Source organism: Xenopus laevis, chromosome 8S, assembly GCF_017654675.1.
Source record: "Xenopus laevis strain J_2021 chromosome 8S, Xenopus_laevis_v10.1, whole genome shotgun sequence".
In the NCBI taxonomy this organism is placed as follows: Eukaryota; Metazoa; Chordata; class Amphibia; order Anura; family Pipidae; genus Xenopus; species Xenopus laevis.
The window spans coordinates 31,448,667-31,461,428 of NC_054386.1; the positions used below are offsets into that span (position 1 = coordinate 31,448,667).

The 12,762-nt window shown below is 38.9% G+C and overlaps 1 long non-coding RNA gene across 1 annotated transcript; it reads right to left on the bottom strand.

The window, feature by feature from the left end:
• Positions 1-8,708: 8,708 nt before the first annotated feature.
• Positions 8,709-11,327, bottom strand: LOC108699925. The gene is made up of 3 exons (XR_001932897.2): positions 10,711-11,327; positions 9,942-10,122; positions 8,709-9,120 (listed from the first exon to the last, which is right to left on the bottom strand). It is a non-coding gene; the product is annotated as an uncharacterized LOC108699925 (long non-coding RNA).
• Between the last annotated feature and the right edge of the window lie 1,435 nt (positions 11,328-12,762).

A 12,762-nucleotide genomic window follows, 5' to 3' on the forward strand; every position in this document is an offset into this window, starting at 1 on the left:
CAGATTACAATGAAGCTGTCAGAAATACCAACATATGTGGATCTCGGACTAAGAGATCATATGAAATTCCTTTTATTCCACATTCCATTAATTTAGCCCTAATTTATATTCAACCTCATTGACCTACATTATCTTGAACCTTATCTGCTTCTCACTCAAAAATTACTTTGATACATATACCAGAGAACATCAAAGCTTCATTGTCAGTTTAAAAAAGGAACTAGAATGTTTTGAAAGCTTGCTGTCAAAATGGTTGCCCTGATACAATTGAAGTGCGGGTCTTTTCAATAATTCTACATGTAAGGGTAGGGACACACTGGGCGATTTGGGGAGATTTAGTCGCCTGGCGACTAATCGCAGCGACTTTTCTCCCCGAATGCCTCCCCTCACTCTGCGCCTGGATAAAATGAAAAGTCGCCGGCGCTAATCACACACGGCGATTCGTTTTCCGAAATCGCCCGAAGTTGCCTCACGAGGAAACTTCGGGCGACTTTGGAAAACAAATCGCCGCGTGTGATTAGCGCAGGCGATTTTTCATTTTATCCAGGCGCAGAGTGAGGGGAGGCATTCGGGGAAGATTGGTCGTGGAAAGTCGCGGCGATTAGTCGCCAGGCGACTAAATCTCCCCAAATCGCCCAGTGTGTCCCTACCCTAAAGCTTTTGACCCTGCACCCGAATCTAATTGAGTCCGGATTAGAATGCGGCTGCTAAGAATTGACTATATATATAAATCTGTCCCAAATGAGGCATGCACTCACAGGTCTTTTCCAAGGTGAAAAAATGTGTTTATTCAGCAAAAAAAACTGCCAACGTTTCAGCTAGCAATCTAGACATTCTCAAAGTGCAATCAAAAACCAACATTTAAACATAAAATGGCGGGAAGAGGAGGGTCATGACGTCATAGTGCGTCAATGTGGGTAGGAGTGCTGATAAAGTTACATCAAGGGGAAAGAAAAAAACACAAAACAGATGTGTATCAAGTGCAGTGAAAACTAAACATTATCAGTTAACTGATGTAACCTTGATGTAACTTTATCAACACTCCTACCCACATTGATGCACTGTGACATCATGACCCTCCCCTTCCCACCATTTTGTGTTTAAATGTTGGTTTTTGATTGCGATATGCACTTTGCTAACGTTTCGGCTAGCACTCTAGCCTTACTCAGTTTGTTTGCTGATTAAACACAGTTTTTCACCTTGGAAAAGACCTGTGAGTGCATGCCTCATTTGGGATAGTTATCTTACTATTTGCATATCGCACCCAGGCACATCAAACCCATAGACGTACTGTGCCGGCTCCAAGCAAGTTTTCCTATATATGGGTCATAAGCATGGTTCCCTTGAGAAAGGTCCCAGCAGAGGCTGTTCATGCAACTTTGACTACGCTTTGAACTTTTCACAAGCTATCGCAGTGTTGCTGGTCTTTCTTCAAATATATATAAAGTTCAGATTGGACCAGCACTCCATTTGTATTTTAAAATGATTTTATTGAATGGGGCCTTTATCAAGGGGGACCGAAACATTGGAAAAACATGAGTGATGATTCAATAAAATCATTTTAAAATACAAGTGGAGTGTTGGTCCAATCTGAACTTTGTATGATAACCCTTGACCAAGCACCCACCACGGGACCACGACAGAGTGCGGGTACTTTCTGAAGCAGTGTATATATATATATATATATATATATATATATATAAATACAGGTATTGGATCCGTTATCCGTTATAACCCGTTATGCAGAAAGCTCCGAATTACAGAAAGGCTGTCACCCATAGACTTAATTTTATCCAAATTTATCCAAATATTTTAAAATGATTTCCTTTTTCTCTGTAATAATAAAACAGTCGCTTGTACTTGATCCCAACTAAGATATAATTAATCCTTATTGGAATCAAAACCAACCTATTGGGTTTATTAAAAAAAAATTTTTTATATTTTAGCTTTTTTATTAAATTTTTTCCACATGAATTTACAAAGTCACAATACAGAAAATTATAATAACAAACAACAAAAAGAAGAAGAAAAAAAAAAAAAAAAACACCCACACCCACCACCTAGCTCTGGGACTTAGACTTTTCCATGTTTGTTTAAGTAGTTACATAAATCTTAGGTTTATAAATCCTAGGTATATAAATCATCACATACATGTATATGTTTCCACAGTAGCTTGCTATTTTGGAATTTATTCCTTGAGAGCGAGCAAAAGAACATTCATATGTTGCAGTTCGATTCAGTTCACTAATAATTGCTTGTATTGAAGGAGTATCTTGAGATTTCCATTTCCTTGCAATTGCCATTCTAGTTGCGAATAAAGAGTGATATATCAAATATATTTGAGCTTGATTGCACTGCAACCTCAAATTTGGTTCCATAATGCCCAGTAATGCTAAGGATGGAGTTAACAAAATGTTCATTTTAACGATTTTTTGGATCATGATCTCCACTGATTTCCAAAGGGTTTGTATAACTGGACAAGACCACCAAATATGCAAGAAATTGCCTGAACCACCACAATTTCTCCAACATTTATTAGATGACCCATATATTTTATGTAGCTTATATGGAGTTAAATACCATTGATAGATTATTTTCCTAGCATTCTCAAGATGGTTAACACACTTAGAATAAAGGGATGGCGATTTAAAAGCTTCATTCCATTGTTGCAATGAAAACGATTGTTGTAGATCTGTTTCCCATGTTTGGATAAAGCGAAATTTTGGTGGCTCATTTAATAGTACTAAGTGTTTATACAATGCCGAGGTACCTTGCTTCTTAGAAGCTGGATTTTGAAAAAATTCTTCCCAAAGAGTAGGTAACCTATTGATTTGGTCGATCCACTTATATGAATAGTGATTGATCTGTAAATATATTTATAAAATTCTGAGTGTGGCAGATGAAATTCTTTTTGTATAGAGGCAAATGGTTTTAACCCATGACCCTCCATTAATTGTCGGAAATAATGGAGGTTTATTAAAATTTTATATTATTTTCTAGTAGACTTAAGATATGAAGATCCAAATTACGGAAAGATCCATTATTCGGAAACCCCCAGGTCTCGAGCATTCTGGATAACAGGTCCCATACCTGTATGTATGTATGTATGTATGTATGTATGTATGTATGTGTATATATATATATATATATATATATATATATATATATATATATATATGTGTATATATCTAATAAATCAAACTTGTTTATTTAATGATGCATATCCAACGTTTCGGCCCACATTAGGGCTTTTCTCAAGGACATTTTACAAGTTTATCAGTTCTTAGTTAAATACTCATTTCCCTATCAAAATTGGCTCCGAACATGACGTCATAGGTAACAATAGACTAAAAAAAAAACTCATTCATTTGTATATACATATATGCAGAATTTCTCTCTCGCCACTGGGTGTCACTGCTGTGCCAGTAAATTACATCTTTATTTCAGTGAAACAAAGTGTTTGGATATTGTCCATTCCTATGAACCTGCAAATTTCTACAAATCAAATACTTAGTTACTATAATGACAGATATACATTTCCTTCAAAGGCAACAACTAACTAATTCTTTGTTGCTTATTTTACTGCTTTTGAAGCACAACAGTCTCAGTAATTAATGTATCTTGAAAAAAACTAAGGATAAGGAGCAACTTAGCACCAACTGTCCGTTTAGCGCTTTGGGTGCCACACAGTCTAACTAATGAATCCAATAGGCCTCTCTTCTGAGTAGCGCTTTTTCAAAATCCCCCCCTCTCACTCTGGCAGAGACATGCTCTATGGGCATACATCTAAACACAGCGGGACTATGTTTGCTTCTGCCCAGTGTTTCACCACTAGCTGTTGAGCAATGTCCTGTTTCCTGTTTTTATTTTTAGCCTTGTCATCTCTTTCTGGGTCCAAGGCAGCTCTGAAAAAACTTGTTTGTATACATCAAAAAAAACACCAACACAAATTAAACCTTAAAATAGCAAAGCCTTTATTAAGAAAAAACTTACCGAAACTCCGCTTCCCCTCCTCTTCAGAAAAGGCAACAGAGCGACCATCCATCTTGCGGTGCTCAATTTCTTCTCCCTGGCTATTCTCCCTGGCTACTACTGAGAATGTGAAGGAGAGTGGGCTGGGAAGAGCAACAAGGGAGCGTGCTGATCCACAGGGAGCCGTGAGTGCAGACAGCAGCCCCCCATGCTCCTCAGTGCGCTCCTTTGTTGCTCTTCACAGCCCATGCTCCTTCACATGCTGTCAGTAGAATAGCCAGGGAGGAGAAATCAAAGCTCTTAATCGAGAACTTAGGTAGTGAATTGGAAACAAATGCCTTGGGGGTGTACACTTTAGTGTACAATCATGTTCCTATTGGTGGGCTTAACATAAATGTGTGTTTACAACTTGCCTTCTTTTTTGTAGACTTTAACATCTAGGAATCCAATGCTACTTGTATTGTAATTTAATGTCAACTTTATTGAGTTTGCCATATTATTAAGCTGATCCACTAGCCCCTCCAACTCAGTAATGGGACCTGACCAAATGAAGAAAATATCATCGATATAGCGCCTGTAGGAGGCACCATATCTCCTGAACAAAGCATGGTCTAAGATGCCCTCATGTTCATTAACATTAGCATATGCTGGGGCCACTTTAGATCCCACCGCTGTCCCAGTACGCTGTATAAAATATTGCTTCTCAAACTTAAAATAGTTTCTATAAAGAATAAACCTTAATAGGGACAGAATGAAGGTCCTTTATAGTACTCATTATCCACAATTAAGCTCCGTACAGCTTCTATGCCTCCCTCGTGCGGGATACATGTATATAGGCTTTGTACATCCATGGACACAAGGCTGAACAGACAGTTGATGCTTAGTCGCTTCTTAACCTGAGATTTTTTCACGACACATTAAGTACTGTGACAGACTAGATTTGCTATTATGCTTCGAATGCAAAAGCTGTAAAATTGCGCTATGCAAATTCACTAAAATCCGAAGTTGCGCTGAGGGGAAGTGTAAGGTTGCGAAGTTGCGCTAGCGTTAATTCGCCAAGCAAAGCAAAGTTACGCTAGCGATGGTTAATTTGCATACGGTGCCAAATTGAAGTTACAATGGAGGTATATGTAGCAGCACTACACAAGCCTGGGAAACCTTCAAAACAGCAAATAAAATTTTTATTTTGCCCTACACATGTGCCCACTGCATAGTTAAGGTGCCATGAGTTAGGAAATGTAGGGGGGAAGAAGGAAAAAAAATTTTCAATCTTTTTCAGCCTATCACCGATAAAAAAAGAAAAAACGCCAGCGTTTTTTGGGACTTAGAAACATTTTTAACTTTTTTTGAAGCAATCCCTATCTACTCTATTGCTCTTCACCTGGTCTGAGGTGGCGAAGGAATTCAGGCATAAAAGGTAGCGTTCAGAATAATTCGCACGTCAGTGAATTTGCGTAGTTACGTCCGTTGCGCAAATTTGCAAGGCGTAAGGGTGCGAAGTAACACTAGCGAATTTACGCCAGCATCCGTTAGAGAATCGGCGAATTAACGAAAATGCGCTACGCTAGCGCATTCATGCTGGCGTTAGGCGCTTCGTCGTTTAGTGAATTTGCCCCTTTGTTTCACTGAAATGAACACATAATTCACTGACACAGCAGTGACACCTAGTGGCGAGAGAGAAATTCTGCATATATGTATATACAAATGAATGAGGTTTTTTTAAAGTCTATTGTTACCTATGACGTCATGATTGGGAAATAGGTATTTAACTAAGCACAGTGATCTGTCTAAACTGGAAAACTGGGCAGCAAACTGGAAAATGAGGTTCAACGTTGATAAATGCAAGGTTATGCACTTTGGCAAAAATAATATAAATGCAAGTTATACACTAAATGGCAGTGTGTTGGGAGTTTCCTTAAATGAAAAGGATCTAGGGGTCTTTGTAGATAACACGTTGTCTAATTCTGGGCAGTGTCATTCTGTGACTACTAAAGCAAATAAAGTTCTGTCTTGCATAAAAAAGGGCATTAACTCAAGGGATGAAAACATAATTATGCCTCTTTATAGGTCCTTAGTGAGGCCTCATCTGGAGTATGCAGTTCAGTTTTGGACTCCAGTCCTTAAGAGGGATATAAATGAGCTGGAGAGAGTGCAGAGACGTGCAACTAAATTGGTTAGAGGGACGGAAGACTTAAATTATGAGGGTAGACTGTCAAGGTTGGGGTTGTTTTCTCTGGAAAAAAGGCGCTTGCAAGGGGACATGATTACACTTTACAAGTACATTAGAGGACATTATAGACAAATGGCAGGGGACCTTTTTACCCATAAAGTGGATCACCGTACCAGAGGCCACCCCTTTAGACTAGAAGAAAAGAACTTTCATTTGAAGCAACGTAGAGGGTTCTTCACAGTCAGGACAGTGAGGTTGTGGAATGCACTGCCGGGTGATGTTGTGATGGCTGATTCAGTTAATGCCTTTAAGAATGGCTTGGATGATTTTTTGGACAGACATAATATCCAAGGCTATTGTGATACTAAACTCTATAGTTAGTATAGGTATGGGTATATAGAATTTTAATTAAAAGTAGGGAGGGGTGTGTGTATGGATGATGGGTTTTCATTTGGAGGGGTTGAACTTGATGGACTTTGTCTTTTTTCAACCCAATTTAACTATGTAACTATGTAACTATGTAACTTGCAAAATGTCCGTGAGAAAGGCCCTAATGTGGCCTGAAACGTTGGATATGCATCATTAAATTAACACGTTTGATTATTAATAATGGAGTGCGGGTCCCTCTGCGATATTATATGATACACTTTTGACTCTGCACCCGCAATCAACTTGTGATCCAGTAAGAGTACATACAGTATGTGTGTGTGTGTGTGTGTGTGTGTGTGTGTATATATATATATATATATAAATAAAATAATGCAGGTGGTGTCCGCACTGTGCCCCTGATTCCAAGGCCTGGGTGCTCGGTCAAATGATTTATTTATCCAATAATGTAAAATGAACCCGCACTCCAGTTTCTTCAAAAAGGTGCAAAAAACTTTTATTATTGCAACATCACTGGTGCATCCAACATTTCGACCCCCATTGGGGTCTTTATCAAGGATATCTATATTCTTCCTTTTATTATATAAATATATTTATATTTCAGTTTTGCGTCTCATGGGGTGTCACTTAGGAGGGCCAGAGGTCAGAAATAAAAAAAAACCTTTTAATAGAGAGCGAGTTGCGCTACTCAGATGGAACTCAGATGGAGTAAGAGAATATTAATATTTCGTCTAACAAATAACTGTGCTTTTCCCTCACCATAGAGCAATCACTCGCACATTGTTGGGGTGCATTGTGAATATTTTCTTGCCATGTGGCTTTCTGTTAAAAAATAAATACATGTACAGGTATGGGATCCATTATCCGGAAACCCATTATCCAGAAAGCTCAGAATTTCCGGAAAGGCCGTCTCCCATAGACTCAATTTTATACATATAATCCACATTTGTTTTTTAAAAAATGATTTATTATTTCTCTGTAATAAAACAGTAGCTTGTACTTTATATCAACTAAGATATAAGTAATCCTTATTGGAAGCAAAACCAGCCAATTGAGTTTATTTAATGTTTACATGATTTTCTAGTAGACTTAAAGGGGACCTGTCACCCTAAGAAATAATTCCAAATTCTTAACTATTGTGTTTGTTAAGCAAAATAAACTTTAGTTACACTATATAAATTATTTAAATATTGGTTGCAGTCAGGCTTGGAATTCACTTAAACAGCAAGCAGGCAGCAGCCATTTAGTGGACACTGTTATTAAGACAAGGACAAACCAGGGTGACCTTGAGAAATGAACACATGCAGTACATTGCTACATGGTGAGTGCTACTACAGCCTTTATGGCTATACTTGTGTGTAGTAGATATGGTAACAATTAATGAGCAGTAATGAATTCTCTCCATGTCTGTATTCAAGTATGGATTGTGTGCAGCTCCCACTTACCTATGGTGCAAGACGTTCTTATGGAAAGTAGCTCTATAGGACTGTTCCACGGCCCCTCTGAACAAATATTAGAAATACAGAATAAACGTCAGGTACATCTAAGGACACAGATGCTGGGCTGCAGCGTCAGAGCTCCTGCCTTGGGCGACTGTGGCCCTTGAAACATCCCCACCAACAGAGCTCATTTAGATTTACAACATTGCTGACTGTGACAGCTTAAAGGGATACTGTCATGGGAAAAACATGTTTTTTTTCTTCAAAATGCGGCCTTTAATAGTGCTGCTTCTGCAGACTTCTGCACTGAAATCAGTTTTTCAAAAGATCAAACGGGGTTTTTTATATCTAATTTTGAAATCTGATATGGGGCTTGACATAGTGTCCATTTCCCAGGTGCCCCCTGTCATGTGACTTACATTGAGTAGGAGAAACAGCCTACCTGAAAGCAGTTCCATAGTGCAGCACTGGCTCTTTCTGAAAGCATATGACCACGAAAAATTACCTGAGATGGTGCCTATACACCAATATTACAACTAAAAATACACTTGTTGGGTTAGCAATGGAATTTTACATGGTAGAGTGAATTATTTGCAGTGTAAACAGTATCATTTAGAAATAAAAACCATACCATAAGAATCATAAAAGAATCCCTTTAAGCTTGGAGGGTGGATGAGAGAAGCAAGTTTGGCTGCAGCACAGCACACAGAACATAACAGAGAAAAAATTTTTTTATGTAGTTTATGTAAAAAATTTCCCATGTTTTATTGGTTTTTCCAAATATAAATATCAAAGACATTGATATAAAACCATTCACAGATGGGCATGCATTTCCACCTATGGAGTAACTGCTCCATTCAGATTACATACAAAAATACAACCAAAAGAGCTTCTAAAAGATATACCTAATAACTAATCTGGAATCTTTAGGAAATTGTTGCAACATTGTAGTACTAAATAATTGTATAATTCCTACTATTTATCCCTATTTTTGCAATACAAATTCAGAAGTGAAAAGCAGAATGCAGTTGGCCCCCTCCTATATCTCATAACTAAACTTTACAGCACAGCCGTGCATCTGCTGTCGGTAGTTCTCCTCAAACATCTCATTCTGTTGAACTGTAATGTGTGTCTTCCAGTCACCCACCATACCTGTAGAGCAGGGATCCCCAACCTTTGCAACCCGTGAGCAACATTCAGAAGTAAAAGGAGTTGGGGAGCAACACTAGTATGAAAAATGTTCCTGGGTGCAAAATAAGGGCTGTGATTGGCCATTAAGTAGCTCCTATGTGGATTGTCAGCTAACACCAAGGCTCTGTTTGGCAGTGCACCTGGTTTTTATACAACCAAAACTTGCCTCAAAGTCTGTAATTCAAAAATAATAACCTGCTTTCAGGCCACTGGGAGCAACATCTAAGGGGTTGGAGAGCAACATGTTGCTCACGAGCTACTGGTTGGGGATCACTGCTGTAGAGGGAAGCACAAAGTATTATGAACCCCTATAACAGAGGAATCATAAATGAATAAACCTAAATTAATCTTGAAATAACATGCATGAACATACCTGGCCCCTCTAGCTGCCAGGAGAGTCCCCATTCAGCCTATTGCTCAAGTTAGATGTCCCCTCTCTCTCTCTCTCTCTCTCTCTCTCTCTATACATTGCCATATTTGAGATTATTTTCCTTCTTGGGTTCTCATTCATCTGGTTAAGGTCCAGCCCACTGATGGAGCTACATACCCTATCCTTCCACCCATAAGCTACCATATTGGATTTTTAGTCCATTCCACTGCTTAAGCTAAAGGCTCCAGGCTTCTTTTCAAAAGCTAAAAATACCTGCCTAGGAATCCATTATCAGAGTAAACAGTGTCCCTCTGTAATATGCTAACAGACCTAGCTTCCTTATATTCTCCTCTCATAGACACAAATTCTTAAATTACTTTCCAGTTGTTACTGACACCATTATTTTCCTTACCTTTCCGCATGAACGTATACCGAGATTGGTCTAGTACATCCGAGGGGAATGTAGAATAATTGGCCATTGGGTTCTCCTTCATCTCGTTAAAGGAACTCCTGTACACTATCTTCTCCAGAACCTCTTCAGAGAGGTCTTTATCCAAGAACCGCATCAGTTTGCGTATCTCATTGATGGAGTTCTGTACAGAGACACAGGAAAGGTATGTGCATTACAGGCAGTCAGGAAGCTGTATAAGTTTTTGTTCTAGCCCTTATAAAATACTACTTATTCCTGTTTGATTCAAAGAAAGAATGTGAGGTAAGCTAGAGTTAAGCAGGGAACTGATTATTCGTGTTTGATCCAGAGAAAAAATGTCAGGTTAGCTAGAGTTAAGCAGAGAACTGATTATTGTGATTTGATTTAGAGAAAGGAAGTCCGGTTATCGAGAGTTAAGCAGGAAACTGATTATTCCTGTTTGATTTAGAGAAAGGAAAACCTGTTAGCTAGAGTTAAGCAGGGAACTGATTACTAGGGATGCACCGAATCCAGGATTCAGTTTGGGATTCAGAATCCTAATTTGCATATACAAATTAGGGGTGGGGAGGGAAATCTCGTGACTTTTTATCACAAAACAAAAGAAGTAAAAAATATTTCCCCTTCCCACTCCCAATTTGCACATGCAAATTCAAATTCGATTTGGTATTCTAATAACTTGTGCTTTTGTTCTACTAATTAGTATGTCTCTAATTGTCTTCAGAAAATAGAAATCAAATATGAGAGCACTCACCTGATTTGGGGTAGGTGGCAATCAACACATCCTCAGATCTGGCTTGGAACGTCCGAATTTGCTGCCAGTGTGCGGCAATAACTTCAGCAATGGGGACTCCTACCATGGTTTGCAGTTTTCCAGACATTTTGCTTCCAGAGAAGAGTTTGTACAACTCCAGAATTGGTTTGGGTCCTTCTGAATATCAAAAAAACAAGTCTGAGTTTCCCAAGAGCAGGAGGAGGGGTAAGAAGAAATTTTAACTCTACACTGCACAGAGAAGAACAGATGAAGTGGATTAATGGGCATGCCAAGCCAAAGCAAGCTAATTCTGAATCAGCCAAGTGATTATATTTCAGATGAGCATATATAAAAAAAAAAGCAGAATGCAAAGGAAGAGAGCTTGAGTTATACACACCCTGCCCTAGCTCAGCTGCCTAATAACAAGTTCCTTGCCTTCTCGTACCTTCTGAGGGCTTGGCTGGAGGTCCTTATATGAAGGAAAGCCGCTTCTGTTTCATATTATTTCATACCTCGGTTAGATAAATCCGCACATTGCCCACGAGGCTGAATAAGTACAGCTGACCCAAATCTCATCCAAGATCATGACTCAGGGACAAATTACATGGAAATACAGTTATTTTTTTTTTTTTGTAACTTAAAATTTTTATTGTTTTCTCAGTACAGTACAAGTAAAGTAATCGATACATTATGTTGCTTGTCTTCGTACAACAGTCACAGCAGTTATTAAAACAATACAGCCGGAGACTATTATCACAATACTGTAACAGTAATGAGAGAAAAGATAGGAAAGAACCATAAAGAGATCAAAGGAAAAAGAAAAAAGAAGAGAAAAGGAAAGGAAACAAAACAAAATAAAATAAAATAAAATATGGAGACCAGTAATGGAATAACCATGCCCAGTGGAAAAAACCAAGAGCGGGGAAACTAGGTCACATCAGCTATTGTGGTTTTGTAGTACTCCCAGTTCCCCCAGACATCATTGTGTTGTTGCAGGGTATCGGTTATCCGAGCTGTCATTTCCTCGAACTTCCTATTTATATCGAGTCTGGAGATGACCTCCTGAATCGTAGGGACCGTTGGCGATTTCCATTTGGAAGTAATAGCCAACCGTGCTACAGTGGCTACTTGGTTGATCCATTTTTGGACCGCATTCGACAATTTCGGAACTGGGAGTGCTAACAATAAATTGGGCATCTCAATAGTAATGGGAGTTCTCATGACCGAGGATATTAACCCGGAAACCGCCACCCAAAATTCAGACAGTTTCGGGCAAGTCCACATAATATGGTGAAGTGTGCCCCTAAATTGACAATCTCTCCAGCACATAGGACTGGATTGTGGATAGATTCTGGAGAGTCTGTCAGGTGTAAGATACCACTTCATCATAGTCTTGTATACACTCTCTTTTTGTTGAGTGCAAACTACTATTTTACGTGCATTCTCCCAAATTTTACCCCATTGATTCAGGGACAGTTCCCTATCCCATTCAGATTCCCAGTACCGCATATAAGAATGTTTGGGAAAAGGGTCCTCCGGCAGCATATTCATTAATCCGTATAATTGAGAGATGAGACCTTTACAGGGGAAATCCCCCCCTAACACCCTCTCAAATGGGGTCAACTGAAGGTTTGGTGTCTGCCCAAGTAGCGTCGTTATGTAATGTTTAACTTGCAGATAGGCCATCGTTTTATCTAGGCCCCAGTTACATCTCGATTGAAGTTCGTCATACGTATACAGTTTTTTCCCCACAGGGCTAAAAAAATCTTTAACTCTAATTAGAGAATAAGAATTCCAATCTTTATGGAAAGCTTTACGTTGTCCCGGGGGAAAATCCGGATTAGCGGAAAGTATAGTTAAAATAGAAGGGAATTTACAAATCCGATATAGTTTAAGACAACGTCTCCAAATAAATTGAGTGAATTGTATTGGTTTCGGCGCCATGGCCGGTATTTGTAGTTTAGGCTTAGTGCTCAAAATCAGATTACTGATATGGAAAGGAGCCAACCATTCAGATTCTAGCGTGGCCCACCTAGTGGGAGGATTCGGTTG